Source organism: Protopterus annectens, chromosome 4.part0 (assembly GCF_019279795.1).
Source record: "Protopterus annectens isolate FY-2018-M chromosome 4.part0, PAN1.0, whole genome shotgun sequence".
In the NCBI taxonomy this organism is placed as follows: domain Eukaryota; kingdom Metazoa; phylum Chordata; order Ceratodontiformes; family Protopteridae; genus Protopterus; species Protopterus annectens.
In genome coordinates, this window is record NC_056733.1 from 621,157,014 (window position 1) to 621,173,251 (window position 16,238).

A 16,238-nucleotide genomic window follows, 5' to 3' on the forward strand; every position below is an offset into this window, starting at 1 on the left:
TTTTACTCTAGATTCTTTAGTGCCAAAAAAGAAAGGAGACTGGATGACCATCTTAGACCTCAGTGTTTTGAACAAGTTTGTTATGTTTCAGTCCATCCTTCCCTTTCTGGAGAAAGATGATTGGATGTGATCCATAGATCTTCAGGATGCGTATTACCACATAAAAGTGGACAGGCACTCCAGAAGATACCTTCGCTTCCAGCTGGTAGCCAGTCATTACCAATTTCAAGCACTCCCTTTTTTCTCACCACAGCCCCCAGGGTGTTCACCAAATGCATGTCAGTGGTAGCAGCTCACTTAAGGCTGCAGGGATTCCATGCATTCCACATTTAGATGGCTGGCTCCTAACCACCCCCACCAGGCATCTGCTGCTTTCTGCCTTGGACTCCGTTCTAAGGCTTTTACAGAGTTCTTGGGCATCTCGATAAACAAGGAAAAGTCAAAGCTATCCCCCACTCAGGACTTAAAATTCATCGGAGCAAGACTAAACACAACATCCTGCATGGCTGATCTTCCTCTTCACAGACTGGAGAGACTGAGGTACAACTTGAAGTGGTACGCTCATAAAATAGTTCCAGCTTGCCAGGTCTTACAGCTTCTTGGGTCCATAGCAGTGACAATCACCTTAGTTCCTCTGTCACGATACCACATGAGGCTGCTTCAGTGCTCCTGGCATCACAGTGATCAATATTAACTCATCCAATTTCCCACCCAATCTGAGGTAGCCAGCTGGTGCAAGCAGCATTCATGTTGGTGGATGAAGCCAGAAGACAGATTATGGAGCCGCCCCTTTTTCCCCTCTCAGCCCAAGATCATAGTGACCATAGACGCATCCCTGTTTGGGGGGGGTGCAGTTTCAGGGAAAGACACTCCAAGGCACTTGGTCCCCTTTAGAAGCCAGTTTGCATATCAATATCCTAGAACTGAGGGCAGTACTCTTAGCGTTGTTAGCATTCCAATCTGCCCTCCGTTCAGGGACAGTAGCTATTCAGCCATACAACATGTCATTAGTCTGGTACATCAACAAACAGGGGATAACCAGATCCTACCCTCTTTGTTGGGAAGCCCTAAGAGTTTGGCAATGGGCGATCACTTCCAACCACTTTCTGATAGCAATGCACATTCTGGGGAACTCCCAACATGATTGCAGACAAATTGAGCAGATGCATTCTCCTGCCTCATGAGTGGTCTCTCAATTCTGATGTTGTGGAGAAGATTTTTCGTAAATGGGGTCAGTGTTGCTGCAATCTGTTTGCCTCTCCCATAAACCACAAATGCAGCAGCTACTTTGCCCTAGCTGCCCCCCTCGGCGAGGGGGGGGGATCCCCGAGAGATTCACTTCTCCATGATTGGCACCCGAGACTTCTTTATGCCTTTCCATCAATCCCTCTACTTCCCCAATCTCTGAAGAAAGCCCAGTGGTTGAGAAGCAGAGTAATTCTCATTGCACCTTATTGGACCCGTCAAGTCTGGTTTCCCTTTCTCTGGTCTCGCTTAGTTCCCCGTCCGTGGATTTTGGATCCAGCTCCAGACCTGTTGTCTCATCTGCAGGGCCTGGTCCATCCCAACCTACTAAATCTCAAGCAGCCGGCTTGGTTTCTCCACTTCCAGTAATTGCCAGGTGAAATATTTTATCTTCCCCAGTACGAAAGATACTTCTGGCTTCTCTTAAACCATCCACCAGAAAACTTTATCTTAGCAAACGGAAAAGATTTGTGCTTTGGTCTGATGAAAAGGGTATTGATCTTTTTTCAGCCTCGATCGATAAGGTCTTGAAATACTTATCCACCTTATTTCAATTGGGAGCCTCTACTTCTACCATTAGAGTTCATTTAGCTGCCATTTCAAATTTCCATAATGGTTTTGATGACCTTTCCTTGATGTCTCACCGTCTCTGTAAAACCTTTTTAAGGGTACTTTACATTTGAAACCAGCTTTCAAAGAGCCCATTGCACCTTGAAATTTAACGTTGGTCTTACAAAGTTTTGTCCATCAGCCTTTTGAGCCAGCAGCCACCAGTGATATCAGGTTTTTATTTTGGAAAACTCTATTCCTGGTAGCCATCACATTGGCCAGGAGAGTCTCAGAATTGCAGGCTGTCTGTGTAAAATATCCATATATCATTTCTCACAGAAAGAGCACTCAGAACTAATCCCTCCTTTCTGCCTAAAGTAGTGTCATCTTCCAGTATTAATCAGTTCATAGATCTAGTTTTCTTCCCAAATTTCTCAAACAAGGGAGAATATTGTTTACATTTGTTGGAGGTGCACAGACAATTACGTTTTTATTTGGATAGAACAGAATCTTTTAGAAAATTGGACCAGTTGTTCCTATCCTTTTCGGGTACTAGACTGGGCAAATCAGTTTGGAAAGTTACTCTGTCAAAATGGTTGAGAGATTGCATCGCATTTATCAACAAAATAAGCTGGACTTGTCAGCAAAAGTTAGGGCTCATTCTACCAGATGTTTCCACTTCAGTAGTCTTTCATTCCAGAGCTTCTGTGGATGACATATGTGCAGCCGCAACATGGGCTACTCCCCATACCTTCATCACTCATTACAAATTGGATAAGGTGTTCAGGGGAAGAGCATCCTTTGGCTGTATGGTACTCAGGAATATCATTCCCTAGGGCCTCCCAGAGCATAAAGTAGCAAGGGACTGTCCCAGCAGTCAAGAATGAATGAAGATTAACATCATCAGATAAAGAAGTTATGTTCTTACCATAATATTCCATCTGTGTTGTCGATCTTCATTCATTCTTGACATCCCACCCACCCACTCCCTCCAAAAGACTCCTGGTGGTTCGGAACTAGTCTTGGGGTCCTAGTAGGGTTATTGCTCAGGCAAAGCTGCCATGATTTTCTACTCTGTGGGCAAAACCCGATCTGAGGGGAAGAGAGGCAGTATGGGTAACCTTGGCTTGAGAGTTTTTGGCTGTCTCGAGCTTGATACAACGGCCGAGTCAGTTCCAAGGAACTGAAACCCAACAGTCAAGAATGAATGAAGATCAACAACACAGATGGAACTTTATAGTAAGAACATAACTTCTTTTTATGGAATTAGTACATTTATGTGAACCCTGTTGCCAGCCCAACCTATGTCACCCAGTGGATAGCCAGCTGGCTCACAAACAGGTTCCAGGAGGCCAGTTGCAAGCTGAGTCCCTCAGGGATCGGTCCTGGGACAGCTTCTCTGAAGTCAAGGCCAATGTCATTGGCCTTTGGCTGACTAAATTTACAGTGATTGCAAATTAGGAGCTGCCATTGAATTCCCCCACCAACACAAATGTCCTCCAAGAAGGGCTAACACAGACAAACAACTAGTGTCAGAGCTGTGGAATAAAACTAAATGTCAAGAAATATATAATAGTATCCTTCAGGAAGTCATTTACCCATGGTAACGATCATATTGACAGCACACCCCTAAGAGTTGACCCAGTAGTCTGGGACCTGGGGATACACAAAGACAGTAATCTAACTTTTGCCCATCACATAACTACAGTGGTGAGGAAATCATTCTGTGTTGTGCAACTTATAAACAAAGGTATGGCATCTAGGTCCAAGGAAGTCATTGTTCCACTGTATTCAGCATTCATCAGACCTGTCATTGAGTACAGTGCCCCCTTTGGCATGTACCTAACCAGGCATATCCAACAATTGGAAAGTCCATAGAGGTTCCTCACCAAAGAAATACAGGGCATAAGTAACATATGTCCTATGCCATAAGTAACATATGTCCTATGCAGACCACCTGAAGGCCCTATCTGTCCCTGTATTCTGTCTCCTGCAGGCTGTTGAAGGAAGCTCTATGCCTGGCATACAATTCATTTTCATACCCCACTCTGATAGACCTCCTGCATATTTGCTAAACAACATCAGAATTACTGGTTCTAAAGACTTAAACCTTACTTGTGATATAAGTAGGACTTGCTGGAGAGACAGGTATGTATCCCAGAAATTACCCCTTCACTGGAACATGCTCCCCATCCATATGAAACAGAGTTTCTCCCTAACCTAATGCAAGTGTAACTTAGAAAGTTGGATGAGGAATAGGACATTCATGCCTGGTTTGGCATATATGTCTCTAATAGACACGGGCAGCCTGTAAATGGTTAGTCTCCCATGCCCCTGCTTGCAAATGTTTAATCTCCCAACCCTCTGCTTAACACTTATCAAGGGTACCAGAACTTGTCGGAGATTTGGGATGTATGGCTAGGATTAAAAAGGCCCTTGTGGTCATTAGCCTAGTAAACACTTATGAATCCAACAGCAGTATCTGTGGATGCAGACAGAGGTGGTAATTTGGCTTTATTTTAAACCTGACTAATAACAGAGAAATTGGATTTTACAGGTGTGACAAGGTCTATACCTCTGTGTCACTGGCTATAAGGGTATAAGTTAGTGACATACCAAAACTAGTTGAGGATGTGGCTCAAAGCTGCAAGATTCTCTCTCACACACATGCACACATCCACCCACACATGTGCACACTGTGACTGCTGCAGGAGTGGATCAGCACACAGTAGTGATTATAGTGCTGTGAATGACCATGCTAAGGGAGGTACTTTGGGAGTAATTGTTAGATGATGTGCCTGGTTAAGGATTTATCTCTTGCTTATGTATTTGTGTTTGTTGTACAACACTTATTCACATCGACTTCTTATTCAGACTCCACCCAGAAGCACAGTGTGGTTAATTGATTTGCTCAGAATCACACATTAGGCAAATGAAAACTGAAGGAATGAAACCCTGGACAAAACTTGTTGATGTAAAGCAACAGCTTCTAAATGCCTCTATGCATAAGAAACTTGTTTGGTTATCCCTCCAAAGAAGTTTTCAGGAAAGTGGAAATAAAAGGAAAGACCTTATGTTCCAGAAGCATGCTAAGCAGTACCCATTAAATCAACCAAGATAGTGCCTTTCTGTAGAAGCCAACATAAGCAGAGCAGTTTAAGACGTTTATTGAAGAAAACTATTCCAGAAGAGAGAGCAGTCCTAGAGTAGTAGAAGCCAGAATTCTTCCTCAAGAGAATAGACTGGGAGGTCCATTTCATTCATGGGATTCAGACCTCGACCAGTTGTAGCTGCATACTGCATTTTTTCCCTTGTGCTTCTTCCCTTCCTATACTCCCTCGATGGAATTAATTTCAGTAACATCTGAGCCTGCCTTATCTTGGATTGATGAGTGCTATACATTATTAACTTAGCATACAAAGTGTGATGAATGTTATACATTATAAACGTAGCATACGAAGTCGAACTTTGGGAGGATCTCCTAGTCATTTTTTTTTTGGGGGGGGGGGGGCGCAAGTATGGCAAGTCAGTCTCTGTGGCTCCATAGAGGAAAGCAGTCTAAGCAGAACAGTAGTAAGGATATTTTTTCCAAGTTCCCAGTGGATGTCCATTTTGGACTTTTTAGGGGCGTGAGTAAGAAAGGTCAGGATACTCTCCTTGCAGTCATTTCCTTCCTCTCCTGTCAGAGGATGCCTTTCTAACTGCACTGGATATGGGAAATTTACCTCCCGTCCCTGTTTACAGGAAAGGGTTCTTGAGGAGGACTCATTTCCAGTCTGCAGTGGTTTACTTAATTTGGTCTTCAACCTGTGGGAATACGGATCCATATCGGATCTGAGACGACAAATATTACTAGCATCAACTCCAAGCTCCAGACTCCTCCCCTTACCCATAATTCACCTCCACTGCCTTCCATCCCCAGATCTCGTTTGCCGCGATTTGTTATACATCGTGTCTTCAGAGCTCCAGCTAGCAGTGGGTGATTTCTTACTGTAAGTTAAACAAATTCGGTTTCTTTTAGCAGATTTAGGTTAGTGTAGGTACCCTTTCTCCCATCCCATCGCTTTTGCATCGAGTATAGTTTTGTTTAGATAGAGTAGTTTGTCTGTGGTGCCCCTCCCCCCCTTTCGTGTTGTCTCTAGTGTGGTGAGTGGTGTGTGTCTGTTAGAGTAAAGAAAAAAAGTTTTTTTGCCTGCCTTTTTTAAGGCGGCTTTCTTTTCTTAGAGGATGGCTGAAAAGCTCATCTTTAAGTGCTGCACAGTGTGGCCATAAGATCTCCCCAACAGATGGCCACACTGTGTGTGTGTGTGTTGTGCTTAGGTGTGGCCCACCTTAGTGTGGATTGCTCCATTTGTGCAGGGTTCAATCCCCGAGTGTTAAAAGATAGAAAGGCCACATTGGCCCTCAAAGGTCTTCTGCCTGCTACTGATCCTCCTTCCTCGTCCTCTGCTTCAGTCACAGCGGCTGCTGCGACTGCCTCTCCCGCTTCTCTTCCTCTGGCCTTCCTTCCCTCCTAGGCTTGGACTCAAACTCCTGCATCTAAGCCTGGGTAGCGGAGCAGAGGAGAGGTAGAGAATGGGAGCAGATGATGAAGGAAAAGAGGAAGAGGTCCCTGGACTTCGCTTCTCCAAGCAAGTCTGCACGGATCCATGACTCCCCTCGGCTCCGGTCTCTGAGGTTTTCCCCTGAGCCGGAGGAGGCACGCCCAGTCTCCCAGGCCTCAGTCGGAGTCCATGGCCTCGTCACGGTCAACCCACTCTTTATCAGACATGGATCTGGATAAGATAAGGTGCTTTATCCGTACACAGATCCAGATGGGAGTCTTTGCCAGCGTGTTACACTGCTGCAGTCATTACACTTGGGTTATCCTGCCGTCAGGCAGTCCCTCAGTCGGCCTGAGTTCCAAAGTCTTGGTCCAGTGCCGGTTGCTGTCGCTTCTTCCCTGACGTCAGTGCGACAGGGGTATACAAGATGCAGCTGACGCCATTTTCTTCAGTCTTTCTTGCCGCGCGGTGCCCGAAGCAAAAGCAGTTCGCAAGTGCCAGTCGGCTGACTCCTGAGATTTTCATTCTGAATCCAGAACCGAAGTAGTCTACAAAGCTAAGTACCCCGTTGGGGAAACTTTTTCTTGCCTCAGACCGATGTCAGTAATAGTTAACTGTATTTCTTGTGGGAAGCAAATACCTCATAAGGATTTCCATTCTTATTGTGTATCCCATGCCTAGGCCCAGACCACGACATCACTGGTTGTCGGTTTTGTGCTAGGTTCAACAAGCGCGCTATTAAACGTCTGTTTGATTTTGCCCTACATTATTTTGGCAAAAAATTCAATTACACCATGCCGTCGGAACTACCGAAGACCGGAATACATAAAAAGCGCAAAGACAAGAACATGCATCCGAGGCCCAAAACTGACGACGAAGCCTCTTCTAGGCCAGTCACCGGTTCTCCGGTTTTCAGCGAGGCGCCTTCACAGCCCCTGACAACCGCTTCTTTAGAACCACAGGCCACCTCTGACACCCACGTGGAGATGGCTGGGCCTTCGGATGCACAAGATTTTCAGCCTACCGAAATTAACCCTTCAGAGGGATCTAGAGTAGCTGAACAAACCCGAAGCTTCAGAGGGTGTTTTCAGACCTACTCAGTTAACCATTAAATCTTCTGCAAAGTCTAAACCTCCTTTAAAAACAAAGAAACAAATTCAACATTCACCAGGACAGGCCTCCATGCCTAAGAAACAAATGCTCAAAATGGCCGAAGACCTAATCACTGTGATCAGGGGGTCCCATTCCCCTCCTGATAAAAGGCCTAAACAGGATGCAGACTATGACTCATCCGACCAGGTATCCATCTCTTCAGATACATCCTCAGACCTAGGATACTCTTTACCCCCTTATGAGGATTTTGATGCTGAGGAATCAATTCCTTCAGCCTCTCCGCCTGAGGACTACTCCTTTGGGGAAACCTTACATACCATGAGGGAGCATTTCCATTGGGAGGGCCAGGATTACTCAGAATCCAAGAAAAGGCTGAGAGATTTCCTTTTATTACCTCAACACAGACCCCTTGCTATTCCGCCAGTGTTAGATATTGTGGATGATGTGTATACTGAATCCAGTTTAAATCCTGACTCTCTACCTCCTGCTCCAGTTAAGCCAGACAGATACTACAGAGTCCCTCACTCTCACAAATTTCTTTATAAAAGCCCTGTTGCTGACCCTGAAACTATTTCTCAGGGCCCCAAAGGGGTAAAGGCCTCTTCAGCAAAGAATCCAGTCCCCTCTGACAGGGATTCCACAGCATTAGACAGATGGGGAAGAAAGTATATACATCTGCAACTTTAGCAATGAGGGCCTTAAATTGCCGGTTTCACATGTTAAAATATCAGCAATATTTGATGTCTCAGTTGAAACAAAAAATGCTTCCAAACTCAGATCCTCCTAATTATAAGGAAATGCAGGATTTATTGCATGCAGCTGAACAAGTGGGAAAACATACTTTGCAATGTGGTTTTGATTCATTAGAGGCCTCCTGTAGAGCAGCAGTTACAGGATCTGTCATTAGAAGACATGCTTGGTTAAAAGAACATACGTTACCAGATCATGCTAAAGCAAAGCTATTGGATGCACCTTTGCAGCAGGATGTGTTATTTGGAGTTAAGGCAGAAGAGGTATTAAAGAAAATGGAGGATAAGGCAAAATCTATGCAAACGGTGAAGGATTTCTTACAGGTTCATCCTCGATTTAGCAGAAATTGGCCAGTAAAGAATTGGTCCTTTCCAGTTAGACAGACCTCAAAGGGGCAGATACAGACGTCCAAGAAGTAGAGGTCAACCTCAAGGTCCTTACAGGCCTCGACAATGGGGTGCATCAACCCAGAAAGAAGGGGAAGACAGGCCCCAACCTTATAAAAAACAGCCCCAATGACTTCCCACTACAGCTGCCAAACAGTTCTCTCTTGGCAGCCCCCTTGGGAGGAAAGCTGACACTTTTCTATCATAATTGGCATATGATCACCAAAGACAAATGGGTTCTCAACATTGTATCTCAAGGTTACAGGTTCCACTTTCACACTCTGCCAAGGTTAAAAGGAATGCCAGATCTGCCACCAAATCAATGGTCAGAGGCTAAAAGACAAATTACAGCACTCTTGGACATGAGAGCTATTCAAAAGGTACCAACACAGGAGCAAGGACAAGGATTTTACTCAAGACTCTTTCTGGTTCCCAGAAATGACAAAGCCTGGAGGCCCATTCTGGATCTTTCTTCTCTAAACACTTACCTGGATGTTCCAAAATACAAAATGTTGACACTACAGCAGCTTCTTCCCATGCTGGGTAAGAAAGCTTGGCTCGTAACTTTGGACCTCAAGGAGGCATACCTGCATGTCCCTATCAGACAAAACTGCAGAAGATGCCTCAGATTCATAGCTGGTTCAATGCACTACCAATTCTCTGCACTACCCTTTGGCTTATCTACTGCACCCAGGTTCTTTACAAAGTGCCTGGCACCAGTAATTACATTTTGCAGACAGAAAGGAATTGAAATTTATCCGTACCTGGACGACTGCCTGATTCAAGCAGAGAGCAAGGGCATTCTTCTAAAGCATCTGGCGTTTGAAAAAAAGTTAAGTTGCCTAGGGTACACAGTAAACGAAAATAAGTCAAAACTAGTGCCCTCACAAGATATAATATTTGTGGGTTCCAGCTTGAATACAATGGCCCAGATGGCTTATCTCACGCCAGACAAGCAAGGACAACTGACTCAATATTTTCAACTAATGGCAACAAAGACCCAACTCCCTGCAAGAAAAATTCTGCAGGCCTTGGGTTACATGGCATCTTGCGTACTACTAATTCCATATGCCAAACTGCATATGAGGAAACTACAATGGTACCTAAAGAGTGTCTGGTCTCAACACTGTCAAAATTTGGAAACAGTAATACCACTAATTCCTTGCCTTCAACAGGAGTTTCGATGGTGGGCTCAAGCTTGTCACCTCAACAAGGGGGACAGCCTTTCACTCAACCCACAGCCAGACAAACACTGACAACAGATGCATCGGATTACGCCTGGGGAGCACACATGGCAGGAAAATGTATTCAGGGCAGGTGGCCCGCAGAACAAAGGCATCTTCACATCAATCAAAAAGAGATGCTAGCTGTACAAAATGCCCTTATAGCTTTCAAGGACCTTCTGCATCCAGGACAACTACTACTAAAGACGGACAACACCACAGTTATGTGGTACATAAACAAGCAAGGGAGCACTCACTCCTACCCCCTATGCAGAGAAGCCATGACCTTGTGGAACACAGCTCTAACCTATCAAGTTCATCTGCAAGCACAATTCCTGCTAGGAGAGAACACACTGGCAGACGACTTAAGCAGAAACATCATGAATCTGCACGAGTGGGGTTTGCATCCCCAATGAACTGCCAGCTACAGAAATTCTGCACAAGGACTTACCACCTACAAGCATGGAAAGTGGATGCCCTCTTATTCAGCTGGAAAAACCTACAAGTATATGCTTTCCCACCACTACCTCTCCTTCCAAAGGTACTCATAAAAGTCAGGCAAGAAGAGCCAAAGATGATCCTGATTGCCCCACGCCAGCACTGGTACCCAATCTTAAAGAACTTAGCACACGGTCCACCCTGGATTTTGCCTCAAATCCCACATCTTCTGACTCAGCACAACAATTGGATTCTTCACAGCCAGCTAAAGACTCTAAACCTGGCTGCATGGAAGATTCCTTAGTCAAGCAAGCAATGCCTCTCTCCAAAGCTGTTATGGATGTCATTCTGGAGGCCAGAAAGCCTAGCACCAGGAAAGCCTATTCGGATAAATGGAAGAGATTCTGTGCCTGTTACCAGGCTCACAGCCTTGACCCTCTTGTCCCAAATATTCTTTGGATACTACAATATTTAACTGAGATGCTGGACCAAAGGCCTCTCCTTTTCATCCGTCAAGATCCACGCCTCTGCCATCTCTGCTCATTACAACACGGACCCACCAATTTTTTCTAACCCCTTACTAAAACAGTACCTCAGAGGGGCAAAAAACATAAGACCGCCCCGTAGAGCACCTACTCCAACTTGGGACCTCAACTTCGTGTTGGAAAAATTAACTTTACCTCCTTTTGAGCCAGCTAACACAGCAGATTTAAAATATGTCTCTTGGAAAACTGCTGTGCTCCTGGCAATAACCTCAGCACGAAGAGTTTCAGAATTGCAGGCACTAATGGCAGTGGAACCTTTCATCATTTTCTACCAAGACAGGGTGTCTTTAAGAACAAACCCTACTTTTATGCCAAAGGTGGTATCAAGTGTGGCTCTAAACCAAACTATTCACTTGCCAACTTTTTATCCAAACCCACAGAATAAAGGGGAGAAATTTCTGCATTCTTTGGACATACACAGGCAGTTACACTTGTACTTGGACAAAACCAAAGCTTTCAGAAAAACTGAGCAATTGTTGGTAGCATATGCTGCAGGAGCACAGGGAAAAGCCATTTCAAAACAGACCATTTCAAAATGGATAGGACACTGTATACATTTCTGCTATACACACCATGGGAAAACTGTACCTAACAGCATTAGGTCTCATTCCACCAGGACAACAGCCACTTCAACTGCCTACCTAAGAGGAGTACCTAACAAGGACATTTTGGAAGCAGCAACTTGGAGTTCTGTACATACCTTCACCAAGCATTACCATCTGCCTCTCTACTCTAAATCCAGAGCTGGCTTTGCCACTGCAGTGCTGCAGGGCCTTATAGCCACCCCTAATGCCTTATAGAACCAGCCACCCTACCTCAGCTTTGAGATTCTGCCCAAGTGTAATGACTGCAGCAGTGTAACACGATGAACATAGTACAGTTTTGTACCTACCATAATTGTAGATGTTCTTGTATATACACTGCTGCAGTCCAGGTTACCCTCCCTCCTTCCCCTCTTACTTGCTGGTACGTACCCAAGTCTTCTACCCTTTACTACCTATGGGGAGTATTTGCTGGTAACTGAAAGTTGTTTATTGCTTTTCTTATGTATTTTTTATTAGCAATTTGCATTGCCTACCTATTTGGGGGCACCCGACATCTGGGGCAAGAAAAACTGAAGAAAATGGCGTTGACTGCATCTTGTATACCCCTGTCGCACTGACATCAGGGAAGAAGCGACAGCAACCGACGCCAGACCAAGACTTTGGAACTCAGGCCGACTGAGAAGACCACCTGACAGCAGGATAACCCAAGTGTATTGACTGTAGCAGTGTATACACTCGAACATCTACATTTATGGTAGGTACAAAACTGTACTTTCTCTGATCCGAGGTTGACCTTGGTCAGGGGTCGGCATGGGCAGCCCTTGTTTCCTCAACGCCGACAGCTGCCTGGAGCATCTCTGATCCGACCAGTTCAGAGCACAGCTGCTGTCTGAGCCAGAGCCTGGGTGTCTGATCCAAGGGAGTGGAACCTTTCCCGTCGACTCCGACATAGTCGGGCCAGGTTCCCTTCCTCGGAGCTCCGTCCACTTCAGGACCGGCTCCGATTCTCACGTCAGACCCAAGGAGACCAGCCTCCTTAGCTTCCCAGGAGGTCCGGTCTCCTTCGGCATTCTATGTGGTAGAAAGAGTCCTCTCCAACAGATTGAGACCCCTGACTGCCCCCTCGGACTCTGCCCAGACCCCCTCAGCACTGTCTACGGTCCCCATTGTCTTGCCAGAGGGACAGCCCATGCTCAAAGAGCCCCAGACGGTTCCCCAAGAAGAACAGATGTCTTACAAGTGCTCCCCTGAGAGCCCCACTGGAGATGTGCCTTGCAAGCAGATGTGCAAGAGGAGGCACTTGGACTACCCCCGGAGTCCCTAACCGAGGACACAGATTTAGATGATGGGGAGTGCTCCCCAAGATCACCTCCCAAGGATGTCTCCTTTGGAGACATCATGGAGATTCTGCACCAGTGGGGAGGTTGATCTGCCCCCAAATCACCCTCTGATGAGTCCGTGTTCCTGGAGGCTTTCGGCATGGCCCCGTCTACTACTTGGGTGTCCCCTTCTGCGGATCCTTTAGTGGATTTGATCACCTCACGGGTGTGGAAGGAACCAGATACTGTGGAGCCGATCCCCAAGCGGCCCGATAAAGTTTTAAGGCTCCCCAGTAGACTCCATGGTGGTAGCAGCAGCCACTAAGAAGGAACTATCTGAGGAAATTTCCTCGGTCCACCCTTCTGATGGGAATCACGGATGATGGATCACCTAGAGTGTATGCTTCAGCTACCTTTTCGATCAGGGCACTGAATTACTTGGCCAATGTCACTAGACTCCAGTTCAACCTAGTAAAGGAGCTGGAGGAGTCTCCCCCCAAGTCCATGTCGCAGGAGGACAAGGCTTTGTTCTCCGCGAAAATGGGCACTCTAAAAGCGGTATCAAATACATCCATGTGACTCCTCTCCCATGCTACATGAGGCGTAACACCTGGCTCAGGTTGCTTCAATTTACCGAACCCTTTAAGGAGTCATTTGCCAATGCCCCTTATGACGGCTCGACACCTTTCGGTAAGACAGTCAAGGCGGCACTAGTCCAGAGTGAGAAGGACTGGAAGACACTGTCTGCCATCGGGATCTGCTTCTATAACCCTCAAAGGTCCTTTTCCCGGAACCAGAGAGGGCAAAAGATGATGTGGTTCTGGAAGTCTTAGTATTCCTGTGACACTCGGGGCTCTTCTTCCCCTAGAGGCAGAGGGGAACAGAATGGACGCCTGCCCAGAGGCAGAGGGGGTCCACGAAAAACTTCAGGTCTCGAGAGCCATTCTTGGACAGACCTGGGCAGCAACCCTGAGGGGTTGCCCAGCTGCTCTACTCTGGAGGCAGTCAGGATGATTGTCCTTGCACCCAGCGGCATGGGAGTCCATAACGGACCACTGGGTGCTTCAAATCATATCCAGAGGATATTCTATATTCCCTTCGTGGGTTACCCCATATCTCCCATACACCTCCCAGACGTTCCACCCACTCAGAGAGAGGCAACAGCATAGGAAATTTCCAAGCTGCTAGGAAAACAAGCCATCAAAATCCCCCCCCCCCCCCCGATCAGTCCGGATCGGGCTTCTACTCCAGGTTCTTTTTGGTGCTAAGGCCCATTCTAAACCTCTCTACCCTGAAACTGTCAGTTGCCACAGAGACGTTCCGGATGGTCACACTACAGTCCATTATACTTTACCTGCAAGAGAGCAACTGGATGTGCTCGTTAGATCTCCAGGATGTTTACTCTCACATAAAAATGCACTGAAGCTCCAGGAGGTTCCTCCGCTTCCGGCTATGGGCCAATCGTTAGCAGTTTCGAGCCCTACCCTTTGGTCTCACCACAGCCCCCAGGGTGTTTACCAAAGTGATGGTGGTTGTAGCGGCTCACCTGAAGCTTCAGGGGATTCAGGTCTATCCGTACCTGAATGCTTGGCTCCTCACTGCTCCCACCAGGTGTCTACTTTCCCAAACCAGGGATTACTTTCAGACACTTGCCCTGAATTTGGGTATCTCAATCAACGCATCCAAATCTCTCCTAGAGCCTGTACAGGTAATAGGCTACATTGGTGCCAGGATAGACGCACTCAAGTGCAAAGTGTTCCTGACCTCTGAGAGAGTTCAGAACCTCAGGATGCAGGATCTACTGTTCTCACCTCCCGACAGTGGAATCATTGTTGAGGGCCCTAGGCCTGATGACGGTGACCATAACTACTCTTCCATGTGCTTGGCTTCACATGCAGATTCTTCATTGGACTTTAGTGGTTCAGTGGTCCCTGTTGGAATTACCGCTAACTTATCCTGTCCACCAAAGTCAAGTATGTCGGTCGTTCCTCATATGGTTGATGAGTTCTACTGACATTTTGGATGGACAACCCTTTGTTCCAGCCCCGGCCCAAACCACAGTGACCACAGATGCCTCCTAACTCGGGTGATGGGGGCATTGTTCGGGCAGGACAGTCCAAGGCCCGTGGTCCCCCATAGAGACCAGTTTGCATATCAGTGTCCTAGAGATGAGGGCGGTCCTCCTAGCGTTGCAGGCCCGTCATGCCTTTCATCCTCTGGGGACGATTACCATTCAGTCAGACGTGTCAGTAGTCTGGTATATCAACAAACAGGGAGGGACCAGATCTTACCCCCTTTGTCACAAGGCCATGAGAGTGTGGGAATGGGCGATCTCCACCGGTCGCTTTCTCGCAATGCACATTCTGGGACTGTCCAACATTCTAGCGGACAGGCTAAGTCGGACCTTTCTGATGCCTTACAAGTGGTCTCTGAATCTGTCAATAGCAGAACAGATTTTCAGTGAGTGGGGTCAACCTTGCTGCGATCTCCTCGCGTCTCCTTCCAATGCGAAGTGCAGCAGGTTTTTCACTCTGAACCCCCCTGCCGGGGGAGTCCCCCAGAGATGCTCTAGTTCATGCTTGGCCTCCTGGTTTTCTGTATGCTTACCCGCCCGTGCCTCTCATCTCGAGGTTTCTGCAGAAAGCCTGTCGACTGGGTAGCAAGGTGATCCTTATTGCCCCAGTCTGGTCTCGACAGGTATGGTTTCCCTTCCTTTGGTTTCACCTTCTGGCTCCACCTTGGATCCTAGATCCCATTTAGGATCTGATTTCACACCCATTGGGGGTGCCTCATCTGAGTCTGGACAGCCTGAAGCTCACAGCTTGGCTGCTCCAGTTCCCGTGATCACTAGGACTCCTGGACTTTCCTCTTCAGTTAAATCTATTTTGTTAGCTGCTCATAAGTCTTCAACCAGAAAGGTTTATCGCAGCAAGTGGAAATGTTTTTCTTTCTGGACTTCTCAGAGGAGTATTAGAACCTTTCACCGCTCCTATTTCCGCTATTCTTGATTTTCTAGCTGATATTTTCCAGCATGGAGCTAGTTCTACTACTGTCAAGGTTCAGTTGGCTATTTCTTATTTTCATGTGGGCGAGAATTCTGCATCCTTGGCATCTTTCAGACTGTGTAAAGCCTTTATCAAAAGCACCTTTTTGCTACGCCCCCTGTTCAAAGAGCCTGTCCTTTCGTGGGACCTTACTATGGTTCTCCAAGCTCTTGTCACTTTGCCTTTTGAGCCTGCCGCTACTGCAGATCTAAAATTTCTGTCGTGGAAAACTGTTTTTTCTGGTTGCTATTACCTCTGCTAGAAGGGTTTCGGAATTACAGGCCTTGTCCATTAGACTTCCGTACATGATTTTTCATAAAGATAGTTTCCCTTCGAACCAACCTATTTTTTCTTCCTAAGGTGGGGTCACCAGTCAATATCAGACTATAACTTTGCCTGTGTTCTTTCCCAATTTTACCAACAGGATGGAATACAAGCTATACATGTTGGATGTTCATAGACAGTTACGATTCTGTTTACACAGGACAAAACATTTTCGTAAATGTGATCAGTTGTTTCATTCTATAGACCGTTTTT

The 16,238-nt window shown here is 46.4% G+C and overlaps 1 protein-coding gene across 1 annotated transcript in view; it reads left to right on the top strand.

The window, feature by feature from the left end:
* The window catches only part of SBNO1 (strawberry notch homolog 1), a gene marked incomplete in the record, with an annotated part of 3,303,179 nt that overhangs the window by 2,668,504 nt on the left and 618,437 nt on the right, over nt 1-16,238 (top strand).